The sequence below is a fragment of the Bombus pyrosoma genome, linkage group LG17 (genome assembly GCF_014825855.1).
Source record: "Bombus pyrosoma isolate SC7728 linkage group LG17, ASM1482585v1, whole genome shotgun sequence".
Classification (NCBI taxonomy): domain Eukaryota; kingdom Metazoa; phylum Arthropoda; class Insecta; order Hymenoptera; family Apidae; genus Bombus; species Bombus pyrosoma.
The window spans coordinates 3,190,592-3,206,648 of record NC_057786.1 but is presented as its reverse complement, the minus strand read 5'-3'; the positions used below and the strand labels follow the sequence as shown (position 1 = coordinate 3,206,648).

Sequence of the window (16,057 nt, the reverse complement as noted above, 5' to 3'; positions counted from 1 at the left end):
CAGTGAGAAATACTACTTAAAATAACTCGTTACATATTGGTTTTATCGAAAAACGTCTTAAATGAATTATGTTGCATTTCATGGGACTCATCGAATGAGCGCAATTCTATTTTCTAATATCTTATATTTTCTGAGATATCGAGGTAACCTTGAATCTTTTAAATGACACCGTATATTTTTTATGACATTAGTCGGACCAACTGGACATTTTCTGCAAAAGAGATATTAATCTATTTATAACGAAAAGACATTAGCGTGGCAGATATCTTGACTTGAATTTGTTAAATTTAACTTATAAAAGACGAAGACAACGTAAGCACAAAAATACCGCGTCGCATCACTCCTTGTCTTTCGTATTAAATTTGACAGTTGACAAATTAACCCATCCGCGGCAGTGTCGCGTGAACTGACTAAGTGGTCTACAAAAGAGTAATAAAATCCACATATGTCAACAACTTAATAGTTTGGCAAATATTTTATAGGCTATGCAAATATTGTCCAATATCTATCATCCTCCCTTGAAATTATCAAAAAAATAACGATTTTTAATGACCGAATTTTACGCTGGTAACAATCCGATATTTGGAACGAATTGAAGGATTCGTAACAAAAATTATCCTCGTCGATTCTTATCTTTTTCCATTCTTGTTCAGTATATTTGAACTCAGACAGGTATATCAAATAATACATCATAACCTACACATAACAAAAGTATTAATTGTTGTTATATTAATTCATGTAAATAAATATGCCTTCCTCTGATTTAGAGCAAGATAACGATTGTAATACTATACAGAATGTTTGGTTATAAACAAAATATGCAAATTACTGGAAAACTGTCCATTGCATGAAAAAATGGTTCAAACAGGAAGTGAGTGGTTTCAGAGGGGACATAATGTGGTATAATTACCTTCTTTTGTAGATGGCCAGTTAGATATCATATACTTTTAAATACAACTAATATTTATCTACAAATAAATAAATAGTATTAAAACCTATTTATGTCGAAAATCTATTAGTGTAGCAGATATTTTAACTTTAACCTATTCGCAATCCATGTACGTACTGGTACGTGAAATTCGAACTGATCAAATCCGCCAATAACGTATTGGTACGTCAAAATCAAACTGGACCATTTTTGTCAATGACCTACTAGTACTGAATATTGACTTTAATCCATTTGTATCACGGCTTTCTAATTGTATGACTTATCGGTTAATTTATCAAGTCATTCGTAATTCATCCAGATTTTGTTTTACTGTATGGTGCCACTTTTTCGACTAAACTATTGTTTGATCGATACAGAAGATCTCAATCGATATGTAACATCAAATCGATAATATTCTTTAGTCCTTATTGGGTTGCGAGTGTTCGAGACGTGCCCCATTTCACTACATGTGTCAGTTGTACGACCAATAAATATTTATCTTTTCAGTCGTAAGACTCTATTTGTACTCTGATGTAACCTTATACATTACTAATTAGTAGTTAATTAATTGTTAGTTCTAATTTAATCTAATCTAATCGAATCATACTGTATATAAATTTTTTAAACATTCAACAGAATAGTAAAAATATCTTTACACCTACATACGTATATATGTTTCATGCCCACACAACATCTGTGTGTGAATCTACGTATACACTCGCGCGCACTCAGGCATATCAACAGTTCACAAAGAAAACTTGCGGAATATTCCGCTAGAGTGACATCGGTCAGTTCGTCGTATGCAAGTTTTAATATGACGAAACAGAGCCGTAAAATTAAATGGAATAGAATATATTTTGATTCTAATTCTGATGCTAACTTTAATTCAAATATTCAACAAAAATATAAAACTGAAACAATTGAAACAAGCGAGGTGAGTAATGGTGAACGTAATTGTAGCGTTGAAAATGAGGAAATTGGATATCAGTGCACACAATGTGGTGTACAACTGAAAATTTACAAATTTGGAGGACATGCAGCAATTTTGAATGCTATAAATATAAAAAAAATAGAAATATCGGATGAGATTAATATACTCATAATATACTTATATACATATGACTAAATAACAAATAAAACTTAGTGACAAAACAATAAGACATTCGAGGCACTCGAACAATAATACAATGATAGATTAATAATAATAATACATGTTTTGGCCGAGCGACTTGGCTCGTTACATTCATCCACGATACATATACAGCTTGAGCCAGTCGACGCGACACTGCCACGGTTGTCAACACAAATTAACCTATTCAAATATGAAAGACAAGGAATGACACGACGCGGTATTTTTATGCTTATATTGTCCGTGTCTTTCGCGAGTTAAATTTGACAAATACAAACTAAGATATCTGCCACATTGGTTTCTCACTTCTTGCAGAAAATGTTCAACTGGGCCGACTAATGTCAAGAAAAATACACGGTGGCATCTAAAAGAAGTTGCCTTGATATCGCAGAAAATGCAACATATTAGAAAATAAAATTGCGCCCATCCGATGAATCCCATAAAAGGCAGCATAATTCATTTAAAACATCTTTCAATATAAACAATAGGTAACAAGTTATTTTAGATAGTACTTCTCTCTGTATAAAGATAGATAACATGTTAAAATGCAAACGAAATCCTACTGTACATGCACTTATGTAATCAAAGATTGTACGAGGCTTTAAGCCTAGCTCCAATAAAAAATATACGTATGCACATACATTACCAGTGATCTTTCGACATGTCGTTATGACTACTTCTTCCCGCAACGAATTTCTATCTTTACTTACGATATACTTATCGAAAAAAGCAGAAAGACGCAGATTGTTTTTTGTCAAAATGCATAATCCGATAAATTAATGATACAGTAAAATTGTATTACTCTGTTTTATAAGCACAATTTATGATCCTTTTACTTTTACTTCAGATGATCACTTTATTGCGTTAATCTGTATTATTGTTCTTTTAGCTTACGCGTGATCACCATAAAAACAGAAAATATTTTAATAAAAATTAATTGTATACAGGATGTATACTGAAAGCATCTTTCAAGCATTTCCGATAATTTGCCCAGAAAAAGCTTTAAAAGACAGTCAGTTAATTTTTGGTCCGCTATACATTTGGATATTAGAAACTACAAAAATGTTTTTTTCATTAAAAGATAATCACGTTGACTTTTTTGAAAGATATATATTTTGGACTTTACAGAGTTGTAGCAAGACGAATTCAATGTCCTTGAGATAACCTTGTATTCAGCAATTTAGGTTAGATCAACAGAAAGAATATGGAAAATTATTTTATTTCGATCAAATTACATATTCAAAATAAGACTAAGACTGATAAACTAATAAGTTTATTAAAAAGATCCAACGATAACAATAATACCGTTTTGCATTACGATAAACTACTGCTATTAGTAGAACTCACATTTCTAGATTCAAGGTCATCTTAAGATTACCTCAAGGTCGTAATATATCAGGTCGTTGAATTTGTCTTGATGCCAGTTACAGCTCTGCGAAGTCCAAAATATTTAAAAATATCAAGGTGACCTTGAGTTTTTATTGAAAAAATATATTTTTCAAAAATTTCTAATATCCAAATGTATAGCAAGTCAAAAAATGACTAATTTTTTACCAAAACATTTCTTTGGCACATTATTAGAAATGCCTGAAAAATGGTTAATCTTAGAAGATACACCTTGGCATCAAGATACAAAGGCATCCTAAGATAAATTCTTCCTTCAAATATAACTTTTTAAACCGTGTTGTCAAAAATAACAAGTAATAATAAGTTGTGACGTGATAAAATATTTTAGATATATGAATCAAAATAAATGTTCCGCTACTCATTCAATAAGTTACGTTCACGTAATTGCGATTTCCCTGACATTTTCCTCCCAAGTTATCCACAATGCAACGCATATTTTATTTGTGACCTTTCAAATAATAAAAATGTCGAAGATGAAAATCGAAATGAAAAGTTTAAATGAAAGTATCCAAGTGTGACTTATGTAATATCATTTGACCGATAAGATCATAGTGAAAGGTGCAATAATGTTTATCTTGCAATAAGAAAATATTTAAGTGGCTTTTGTGATAAAATATCTCACAGCTGTAGTTCCAAGAAGCCCCGGTGACCGACCAAAATGAAATTAGCGATTTACAATAGCGATATCGGCTTCGGTATCTACAGGGGGTTTCACCTACGACCTACCCGTCTTTTTTTAAACTGCGTTTCAATTTCTGTGGCCAAAACATGTTAAGTTACGATATACTGTATATATGTATATACATGGTGTCCGACGTAACGTGATTTATTTTTCATATTTTCCTACGATTTGCAACAATGTAACATTTTTTCTTTGAACCTTACTTTAATGACGTCGAACGTACTACAAATGACGATAAAAAATCGTGATTTCTGCGAAATTAGTTTTCACATTATACGCAACAATATCTGGTTATCATCCGTCCGAGTTTTCCCGGAATTGTCCTAGTTTTTAAGACAACCAGGAGATTTTCCGTAATTCGGATTTCCCGATGCTGACTTATTTTCCAAACGGTCAGCCTTCATCGATCGTCCATATTATCATGGTATACATGTATGTGTGTGTATGCAATAACCTACCACGTGTTAGACACATCTACATGTGTTCTAATATACTAGGTAGCAATGCATTTATTTTTCTAAAAATGATTTCCAAGTGTTGCGTTCGCATCAGATGCATTCGAAGCAGTCTAAATGCAAATGTTGTGCTATACGGTTATCATATCTAACCTAAAAAAATATGTAGTTTGGGAGTTTCCAAGTTTCAGGCGGAAAGCTTTGGAGTTTTAATGCTCTTTGTTCTAAATTAGCATTAGGAATATTAATCCAGTCATCTTTTGACTACGTAATTACTTTCAAGAATAGTTAAACAGAATGTAAGACCCCGTAGATAACTGAGATTATCCTCAGATACTATAGACCTTATAGATACTAAGACTGAATATCGCTATTGCATTATCGGCTATTTAGTTTATTAATTTCTCGAAAACTAATAAATACTCGAAGCTAAAATTTTATATTTGTAGTACACTACTCCTCTCAAATTTCGTATCGATCAGCCACCGGGACCTTTCGGAACTTTATTCTCTTTCATATTTATAATGCAAAAGTAAAACGGGAATTTACCTGTGAGTAATACTCAAGTTTCGTTCCTTTATCTTAATAGCCTTACACGCGCGATAAGATCCAAACGAACATGTAATTGCATTTAAGAAAGGAATATATTTGCACAGTGCAGGTATTCCAATGCGTTTGCAGCAGAGATGCAAAATAATAGTTAGTTTAAACATTTTTCATCAATGCGAGAAAAGTCATTGAGTAAAAATGAATGTTTATTTAAATAGCAATCAGTTATTAATAAATCTCAGAAATTTCCCAAAATTAAAATGATTAAAAAATAATAATTTTTATTTGTTCCGATTACGAATAACCATTATAATTTTTTTCACTACTAGTAAACATTATCGATGGCGAAATAATTAAATTGTGGTTATCAGTAACCAGCATATGTACATAAAAAAATTTTTGTTGGTTACCAGCAGCCATTATTGATGGTCCAAATTTTATTTTAGTTATTCATTTAGCTATATTTATTTAATTATAACCGAAAAAAGATTTTCGATGGCGAAAATTCTTTTTAATTATCGCTAAGCAATATCGAAAACAAAAATCTTTTCTATTTATATTCGATTATAGTCAATTGTGTCCGAATGTGACCAGAAAAAAATTCTGCCATCGACAATGGTTACTGTAACCAAACAAATTCCGCTTATTTATATTGGTCACTGGTAACGAATGTTAAATTTCCATTATCAGTAATGATTATCTTCAACCAAAATTTGTTTAATTGAAGATATTAAATCTTATATCATAACATTAAAAATTTATTTTATAACAATTACGGTGTCTGGTTTGCAGATAAAATGGCGTTGTAAAAGATGAAAGCTTTATCGAATTATACAACAACATATTTGTTTATCTTTATTCAAAAAATAAATTGATTTCTATGATAGCACTTCTATCAAACCACTTTAAACATATTCAAGTTACCTTGAAATCCGCATTAGATAACATTTTCGTCCATCTGTCGGCTTTTAATTTTCTTGAATATGTCAAATAATTAAACATATATTCCAACCGCGGATCCTCCTCCTTTTTCTCATCATCCTTCTTATCCATTTTTGTTGGTTACAACTTTATTTATTGAATTAAATATAACATTTTATATTACTATTAATCTGTTTCTTTATCGTATGTTTATACAAAGAAATAACGACTCCTATAACAGTAGAGTGTATGCAGATACCTTCAAAGGTTTCCTTTGTGATCTGAAGTTGGATCTTGGCTAAATTCATACTAAAAATTACACCTTCACTATACACGTATATATGTATATTTGATATATATGTATGCATATATATATATGTATAGAGGAGTATGGGATGAAATAGGATACTATTTTGAAAATATATTATTCTCTTTTATATAGAGTGTCTCATTTTGATCGATACGCACAAATATCTTTTTAACTATACATTTTCTGAAGAAGTATTTTAAATGAAACTTGCTCTGTTTGAAGGAGGACGTCTTATGGTGATCACCAGACTTGTCTAGGTGAATCTTAAGGTGGTTTTGCTTTTATTAACTATACATCTTTCATACACCATACAATACACTTCTTAATTGTCTACAGGAAAAATATTATTACGAAAACTAGTATATGATTAAGATACTTGCATCTGAGAATGCTTAATTTAAAAAATATTTCAATATCAATTTCATCAAATTCAATATGTAGAAAAAAAAGAAATATACACATAAAAGCACTGCGTTATCTTTCCTTGCCTTTTATACGATAAATTTTATAAAATCAAAGTTAAAATATCTTTTAAACTAATCATTTTTCAGAGCCATTCTTTTCTAACAAATGTACAAATCTTTAAATAAAAAGAAAACAAAAAAAAGCTTGTATGCAAAATAAAATAAAAATGTTAGGAGGTTTCATAAAAGTATTTCAAATGTCTCAAATAACAGATAAATTATCTATCTTTCTTCGTAGTTAAAAGGTCATTAAAATTGACTTTTATACTCAGAAAAACTTTTTTATTTAAATAGTTTCTCCCGCCTACCAGAATTTTTTTTAAATCCATCCACTAATCTTTCAAAATTAACTATTTAAAAGATTGTATTCAGAAAATGTGACGTTTTAAAAATTTTTCGAGAACTTACATCACTCCATCGCCCATTTAACCCCACATTCGCTTACATATATACAATGCTTTTATCTACACTTAGTTGGATAATCAATTTTTCATTCCAAGTACCAAATTTTAAACAGTTTATTTTATTTTCATGACCGATTTTGAAATAAACAAACATTTTTCTAGAAAGAGATTTTTTGCTCGTCTGGTATTTCCCAATTAAAAAATATTGCTTTATCTATTAAAGACTTAAATTTCTATTTTTAGAAAGCGTAAAGATATCTTTTTTTAATTCTACATTACGTAATAGTCAATATTTGTAATTAAGCACTTGAAATATTTTTTGCTATGTCATGAAGGTTATGTACTACGTGTTCGTATTATCGAAACAAAGATAATACTTTTAAAGTCCATACAATTTGTACCAATCAACAAGATTAATGTAAGTCATTAAACGTAAAATGGGCCTATTTATTTCGCTTAGAATTAGCATTATATTTCTACAGATAATGGATTTCTCCTCCGCATTCAGTTTCAATTATATCGTTGACCAGAGTTTTTGATTACGAGTCTTTAAACTACATTTTGCTTAAATGAATTCGAAGCTACTTTCTCTTTCGCTAAATGCATGAAAAAAGCTGTACAAATACCAACAGAAGAAAATAGTTAATGATAGAGGCATAACACAGACATGTATACTAACAGACTGTTATTATATCTTCTGAACACCTTAGCTTAGCGATTATTTACTTCAAAAATTCCTGGATAGAAGAGTAAAAACGTTTTAGATCTTTGAACAACATATTACATGGTCCATAACCTCATATTATTAGTTAAGGAAGATACAAAACAATTTGCAAGAAATATTTATAATCCATTGTACATATTGTAACCAAAACTAAAATATTTTCTTATTCTTACCTTATAATAATAATGTAACCTTAAATATTAGACCAAATAGGAAAACAATAATAATAATAGTCACCTATTGCCACTCTGGCTAGGTAGGTACAGAGATTTATTTTATTTCCTATTCTTATATTCTACACATCCGTAACACTAACTTACTAAAAAAGATGAGTTTCTTACTTATTTTCCATTGCATTTATTTACATTACAATAATCTGAAGACATCTTTGCAAAATAGTAAAAATTGAACTGCTGGATTTCTTTCCTCTAGTCTTAGCTGCGCTAGTGTGTTGGCAGCTGTAACTAGATATAGTCTTCATGTTTGTATGTCTGCAGGTCCTTGTTTCTTTTGTCCTTCGTATCATAGCTGACGTTTAAAATTCCACGATTGTCCTTTAAAATAAGCTTCTCTCTCTGACCTTCTCTAGTATGCTTGGTAGGTTCTTTCTTATTCTTTTTGCCGATGAGTTGTTGCATAACTCTTCCTGGCCGGTTTTACCGAGTATATTTTTAATTTGTATATACCAGTTTCTTACCAGTTTTCTCGTTTTTCTACATCGTCCAGTTGGTCTAATCTGTCGCAACTTCTCCTCGAAACCTTATACCCTCCATTTTCAGTAATTTAGTTCTCTACCGCAACGCCTTCTATATGATTCACACATTTGTTCTCCCTGTTTCGAACCTCAGCAAGTGAAGTATGGAATACCGTTTGTAGTAACCCAGTAATCTTTTCAGGAGCATGGATTGTTCCTATATTAGTTGTGTATCCAACGATAGATCCCTATATACTAAATATATGTGTAAATGTGGTGGCTACTGTTGCATCGAAGATTTTCATTTTTGTTTCCCAGTTAAATATTTCTTTCTTTATGCATGGTTTTCAGAGCGCTCCAAGAGCTTATCTGGCTTTCACTACGAACTGTTGGCAGGTTTGGTTGAATACCCCTGAAGCCAAAAAGGTTAACACCTAGATATATATACTTTTCGTTGTTATTGTTATTACTATTGCTATTGCTATTGTTATTGTTATTGTCAGAGAGGAAATGTACACCCTGGTAATAGCAATGGTAACAGTAACAATAGTAATAGTAGAGAAAAATGAGGGTTGCTCACGCTTATGGTTCTGGTTGTTCACGAACTAGTGCTGCACCATGCGGCCAAGTGCTGAAGGTTGCAGACGCTAGCACATACAAGAACCTATAATGCACAATAACATAGACAAGAACCTATTAATTTCTATTCTACATGAACCTATCTAATTGTACTACGAGAAAGTTCATATCTACTTTTCTATCTAATAGACACGTACAAGAATAACAAAATCGCGTAATAATTAAACTAATCGTAAGTTGCCAAAGGAAGAGAAATTAATTGTTTACTATATTTTTTCTAGAGAAGAAAAGAGAATATTCCCTTTAAAACAATAATGGATCAGTGGAATGGCACAATAATCTTAATATATTTTGCTTACGCGATAGTGTTTTAGATTTAACATTGAATTTACTTTTGTCCCGATAATGTTTTTATCATCGTGAAACCAAAATATCAATTTTTAATAGTAAAGTCACTAGTTGGTGAACAGTGAATAATATTTCTGACAGAATGTATCCATCTCTGGTATCTATTTTGCATGCATGTTTGTTTATAAGAATGATAAAAATTGCATTTGATAGAAATTGATTCATTGATAGAAATTCCAATCGACTATAGACAGTATGTAAGAACATGAAGACGTAACGACTAATTTGTGTAACCACGTAATTGAGTGGTTGATCTTGTTAAAATTAGGAAAACTATATTGAGATAAACATTTCACATTATATTGACATCAAACGAAACTTCTCGTTTGGTATCTAGCGAAAGAATGATGAATAAACAGAATGATATAAAAGATGAAACGACGATACGAAATTTTTCAGCGAAAATTTAGAAAATAGGCAATTAGGACTCTCTACCAAAAAAAATTATTTTAAAAAATATAGGAAATTATGTTGCAATATTGGTAGAAAAAATTTCATTTTAGAAGAAAAATAAAATTTTTACGGGAATTTAATATATCTATCAATTTTTTTAGGCAAATATAATTAAAATTCGGTTACAATGTTGTCGTGTTTCGTGTAATTTTAATTTAAAAAATATCACGGACATGTCGATGAAAGTTTCATATAAAGAGGGCCAATAACATATGTTTTATTGTTGCATTGTTGCCTTATCGATTACCGATCTCGGAGTGAATAATCCACCACTACCACATAATTGCCACTACCTCTGTAGTTGGTAACAGATGTTCAGTAAGGAAAATGTAATTGTAAAACGTAATTGTTTTATTGTATATCCAAAGATATTATCAAAATACTAAAATGGTCCTACCGTGAGTGTATCTTAATTGAATTATTTGATTATTATTAAGTAAGTATTAGGCAATGATTGTTGCGTTTACATACAAAAAAGTTACAATATAAGAAACATTCGATAATTACACAAAAATCTGAAGCCAAATATTGCAATAACGAAGATGTAGAAACGATTCTATTTTTCGAAACTGAGACGTACGAACGTCGAAAAAGTCAGAAACTGAACGTAGAAAATAACAATGCGAGTAACGAAACGATCGACAAATATTAAATACCCACAATAAGGTAAGACTTTCGACACAAAAATCAAACTTCTTTGTTTTTGATTTGTTGTCAATAAAACTTTTACCGACATGTTTCTTACAGCCTTCTGATTGAAATGACACCAAACACCATATAATATGGAAGATATTTGCCTACTCATTTTAATCTAAAAGATCTCACAAGTACGTTGGTAAAAGTTTAATTTTTAAAAAATCAAAAATAAGATAACTGTCACTTTTAAATTGGTACCTAGTTACTTTGTTTCAGCAATATCTGTCATGTCACATTACTCGATCGCGGCGGGTCATCGAGCCTGTCGAGGCGCCAGAGGGAATTCCTCTCCATAGTGGGGATGACTCCATACAACGGAGACTCCTTTTTATTAAATAATCTTTTGCGAAAACTAATGAACATTTAGGGATGAAATTTGGCACACTTTTTCAGAGGCTTGCGCCTCTATCATTTAGAAATATATAGTGTTCCCATTTCTTCCATTAATTTGCAGAGAAGTATGCCACTTTTGATGCTTGTTTCATCTTTCGAATGTCTATTAACATTAAGCCTTGGCTGCTATTTGCATGTGTTCCTGTTCTACAATTTTTCTTACCGACAATTCTTCTTTCTATTGAGCAGGATCCTTGCACAGGTACATTGCATGAATATCAACAATGAAGCTTCTGGTTTTCATTATAAATCTGGTAATAATCCATGATTCTTTCACAACATCCGTATAGAGCGTTCAGTATCGTCGTGAAGATTATCCGTATCGGTTTCAAACAGACTATTTTCGTCGTTCAAGGAAACCGAAGCAACACTTACGGAGTTATATAACACAAAAGCAAAGGCTTCCTTGTGAACATTCTTTATCCCTATCAATTTGTGGACCAATAATATTAGGTAACCAGTTTAATGGAGAATGAAGTAATCGAATTCTTCTGCCATTTGCCAACGAGGAAGCATTGGGTTAAGTAACATGAACCCTTTCCAAATCAACAATTAACCAACTAAGTACGATAGAAACTCCCAACTAAATAAATTTTCTATTATTCTTTCCTCTTATGTAGAGTGCGATACAACGATTCAACATTCTCAAGTACGTCTTTAAAAACAAAACAGAAATATTGGCAATGTTTTTGTAAAGTAATCTACGTTTTAGATATAAATACCAGAAATTATTGTATTTTTTTTAGGAGTATTTTTCTTAGAAGTGAAAGGGATTAGTTTACAAAATGTCGTGTAGAACAATTTTCGAAAAAATTGCCATTCATGGGAATCCTGAAAAAAACAGTAACGGTCTCGTTTTAGAATTTTGTTACCTGAGTAATGAAAATTTCAACAATACGTTTCTGTATACTCACGTCAATTATATGCTGAACGCTTCATTCATTTCTGGTTATTGAGTCGAAGTTTCGAGATCAAAATCGGGCGAATATCGTACTGTTATAGATCGTTGAATTCGTTTTGAAGTCAGCTACAATCCTATCAAGTAAAAAATACATAGTGCTATTTGTAAAAACTAAGCTGACCTTGTCCTTTTATTGAAGAAGCAGATTTTTGAAAAATTTTCTTATTACCAAGTTTGCCAAATCGAGGCTGATTAACTTCCGTCTCAAGATTTTCTCGTTAGATCGTTGGAAATGCTATAAAAACGGTGGATACTCCTAGAATGAACACACTGTATAAGTGACATGAATCTCCAAAATAACTTGTTCAAATTTTCATTACAGACCCGGATAAAGAAGCTGCAGAAAGCGATCTTCATCGTTTGCAATTTTTTCAAAAATTTCATACGTGTCATCCAGTAAACTAGTCATCCTATTTCCTCAAAAAAAAGGTCGAGTCGTTTGTTACGGTGTTAAGAAAGTTATTCCGTTTTAGAGGCAACTTGATCAGTTATGCGAGTAATTCCACATATTACGTTGAAAATAGAATCTTTGGATATTGAAAATTATTACTAGAAACTTGTAAAGCAACGGATGATCAAAATATTCATTATCCAAGTAGCATGGTTGATCAGTGATATATTAATTGCAAGTTGAGTAAGATTAAAATATCGATTAGGATAAGGTTAAGGTAATAAAATAGAGATAAGATAGAGGTTAGGTTTGATTAATTAGGGTAGCTAATATTACGTGTGTATTTAGGCTATGGATGTACGTTTGAATTATAGCTGAATGTATACGTAGATTTGTATGTATGGTTGTGTATGTACATATTCATTCATATATATGAGATTATATAAATTATGTATGTGAAGTACATATTTATTTATTTATTTTACTAATTTTTCGAGTATCGCGTGCGATACGTGTATAGAAACGAGACGTTGTAATTCTATAAGGAAACCAATAAAGACAAAAAAATATTCAACCTAACCCCAACCTAACCTAACCGAAAGTTATCCCATTTATTTGTTGTACTTGTAACGATATTTGATCATTGTTGGAGTAAACTACATAGAAATTCTTTTCGTGTGTTTTGAAAGAAAATTAGTAAAATTTTCAACAATTTGTTTAATATAATTCTATTTAATATTATTTTATTACAGAATTCTATTACATCTTAGTTATATCTTCGTTACATAAGAAATATTTAAGCATTTTACGGGGATAACAAATGAGATATAAAACGAACAAATCACAGATACGTGTTAAACAGTTAAATAACCAAACATGAAGTAATCATTATTCTTCGACGTGCTGTGAATGGCGTTAAAATACTTGGCATAATCAGCATACTAACGCTTTCCCCTCTACCGTAACTAGCGCATTGCCTTCTTCGATGTTTCTATTTATACGTGCATTTGCATCGATGCGCTAATCTATTTTCACTCCTTTGCAAATAGAAAACCGTAACGCAAGCGCAATAATAATATAAAAAAAGAATCGGTGACTTTCATATGTCCTCTAAGTATTCACCTACAGAAAAACTAATCATGTCAAATTATGTCCCCCTCGAAACTATTCAACTTCTATCTGAAACATTTTTAATATTATCGACAACAAACGAGATGTTCCAGATGATGAAGTTAGATGGACTGCCCGGTATATGGACCGTTTATTTTGAAAGCGACGCAAGTCAATTTTTTGAAAGAATTGATTAAACGAGAAATTTATTCTTTAATGCGAACTTTTCGTTTATAAATAATTTATAATTTAAATCGCAAAATATTCATTTGTTTCTATCGATTGAAATTTTGTTAATAAATAAAATTGCATAATCAATAATTTATTTTGAAAGTGCCGCAAGTCCATTTCGTAGTCTGCCCAAACAGCGAGGCCACCGGTAATGAAATACAAATGGTATTGGAATTAAACAACAGTGTTTTATCTTCCCTGCTCTTATTTATAAAGAAAAGCGGGTCACAACATGAAGCGTGAAGTTTAAATAAATGAAATTAGATAAATTACATGGTTCACTAGTTTTAAAAATGGTGTCAAGCCACTCACGACCCTGAAAAAAAAATATTTTAAAATTGGGTAATTTGACCTAAACTCTTACGGATCACGTACGATCCAACAATATTAATTGAAGATTAAAATTTTCAAAACAATAGAAATTGCAAAAGACGAGACGATTATCATATCAATTCGAAGTTTTAATATTTGTATATGTGTATATACGTAAAGAGTGTAGACGTCACATTTGTCCCCCTTCAATGGACAAACCAATATTATGAAAATCATCTAATTTCACTAACCGATTAATCGATTTAACGTATTTTCGTAATCTTAAATTACTTGAATACGTTACGACATTTTGTATTATACGTGATTTTGTAGTCCGTAAATTTGTTCGAATAAAACAAATTTTAAAAATAAGTTTATTAACATGCAATCAATAATATCGCCATATGAAATCAACATTCGAGAAAATCTAACTTCATTATTCCTTCATATTTACTTTGGCAAATCTTGGCGTAACCTCTAGTTGGCTTAATATTTAGTTTAGCGCTTGTTATTTCCAATATATGACAACTAAACTGCAGGTTCTTGCGCAAGTTCATATTTTTATGAACACAACTAAAAAAACAGAACCTAGAGATTTGTGTTGTCCTATAACTATGATAATAAGTATCTTTAAATAACTCGTATATTTCTGCATATTAAGTATTTGCATTCTGTACATTCTTGCACATACAAATTTTCCAAAAATGCATCCGCAGTCTAATGATACTGATTGTAAATTAAAATATATGGATCAATGTACAGAGTATTAAATATTCCATCTAAAACCTCTTGTTGGTCTTAACCAATTTCTGTAGTACTAAACTTCTAGTCAAATACCTAAATACCTAAATGGACTATGCCAGATATTTACATGATTCGTTAATTTAAACAATTCGTGTAAATATAACATTTTGCTAGTTTACTAAATATTTACATGTACAAAAGAATGGACAATTTTTACTCTCACTTTTAATTCAAATTAATTTCTTAATACATTTAATATTAAAAAAATATATAAGTCACAAAATTGTTTAAATAAACAATGAGCAATATGAGAAATAATTGGTACATACAGTAAAGTATACTTTTTAGAGTATACTAAAGTATATTTACTTGTATTTCAGACTGACAGCCTATTACAAAGAAGGTTCAGTAACCTTCTATTATATATTAGTGATATATAATACATATATTATATATCACGCATACATCAACCCAATATATGCACATACACACTGCAACATAGTAACTTAATTTTTATTATGATTCGACTAGCATTAATTTTCTTACTTTTATGATCTCTTGTACAAAATGGGATATATTTCTTACTTCCCATATATTCCTAATATTTAATAAGATAGGCAATTCTTCTTCTCCAACTTTCTATGCATAGACCTACGAGAAAACATATATAATTTCATAGACACCAAATTATTTTACAATTTCTATCACGCTCTATAGTTCTCTATAGTTCATAGTATAGTTCACGCTCTATAATTTTGTACGCACATGTCAGGAACCAAAACACATTTCGTTAGAAATAATGGTTACTCATGATCAAAAAAGAAATTCTACCACGGATAATGATTATCAATAACAAAAAAATTCTCTCATATGTAGCGGTTATCGACAACCAAGATAAAATTATCTTACCTATTATGCTTATCGGTAATCAAAAGAAATTTTTCTCCTCGAAAATGATTATCGGTAATTAAAATAAAATTCTCTAAAAAAAAAAGATTTCGATTTTTATAACAGTTAATCATAACCAAACTCGGTTAGACTTATCTATTAACTCTTGTAGCTCAACTTTTAGTCAGTTTGGCCGTAACTGTAGGCTGCCTGATACGTATGTA

General features: G+C 30.7%; 3 long non-coding RNA genes across 6 annotated transcripts; 1 reads left to right on the top strand and 2 right to left on the bottom strand.

Moving 5' to 3' along the window:
• Window positions 1-89: 89 nt before the first annotated feature.
• LOC122576891 lies at window positions 90-1,379 on the bottom strand. Of its 2 annotated transcripts, XR_006319940.1 has the most exons (4): window positions 1,067-1,379; window positions 911-968; window positions 329-696; window positions 90-211 (listed from the first exon to the last, which is right to left on the bottom strand). It is a non-coding gene; the product is annotated as an uncharacterized LOC122576891 (long non-coding RNA). The 2 variants fall into 2 exon arrangements; XR_006319939.1 differs by having other exon boundaries at window positions 153-696.
• A 7,216-nt stretch (window positions 1,380-8,595) lies between these two features.
• LOC122576823 lies at window positions 8,596-13,111 on the bottom strand. 2 transcript variants are annotated; one of them, XR_006319906.1, is made up of 6 exons: window positions 12,482-12,618; window positions 12,327-12,413; window positions 12,111-12,231; window positions 11,002-12,027; window positions 9,248-9,331; window positions 8,596-9,079 (listed from the first exon to the last, which is right to left on the bottom strand). It is a non-coding gene; the product is annotated as an uncharacterized LOC122576823 (long non-coding RNA). The 2 variants fall into 2 exon arrangements; XR_006319905.1 differs by having other exon boundaries at window positions 11,360-12,027; window positions 12,111-13,111.
• On the top strand, window positions 10,436-11,155 carry LOC122576824. 2 transcript variants are annotated; one of them, XR_006319908.1, is made up of 3 exons: window positions 10,436-10,773; window positions 10,855-10,934; window positions 11,020-11,155. It is a non-coding gene; the product is annotated as an uncharacterized LOC122576824 (long non-coding RNA). The 2 variants fall into 2 exon arrangements; XR_006319907.1 differs by having other exon boundaries at window positions 11,006-11,141.
• Window positions 13,112-16,057: the final 2,946 nt, after the last annotated feature.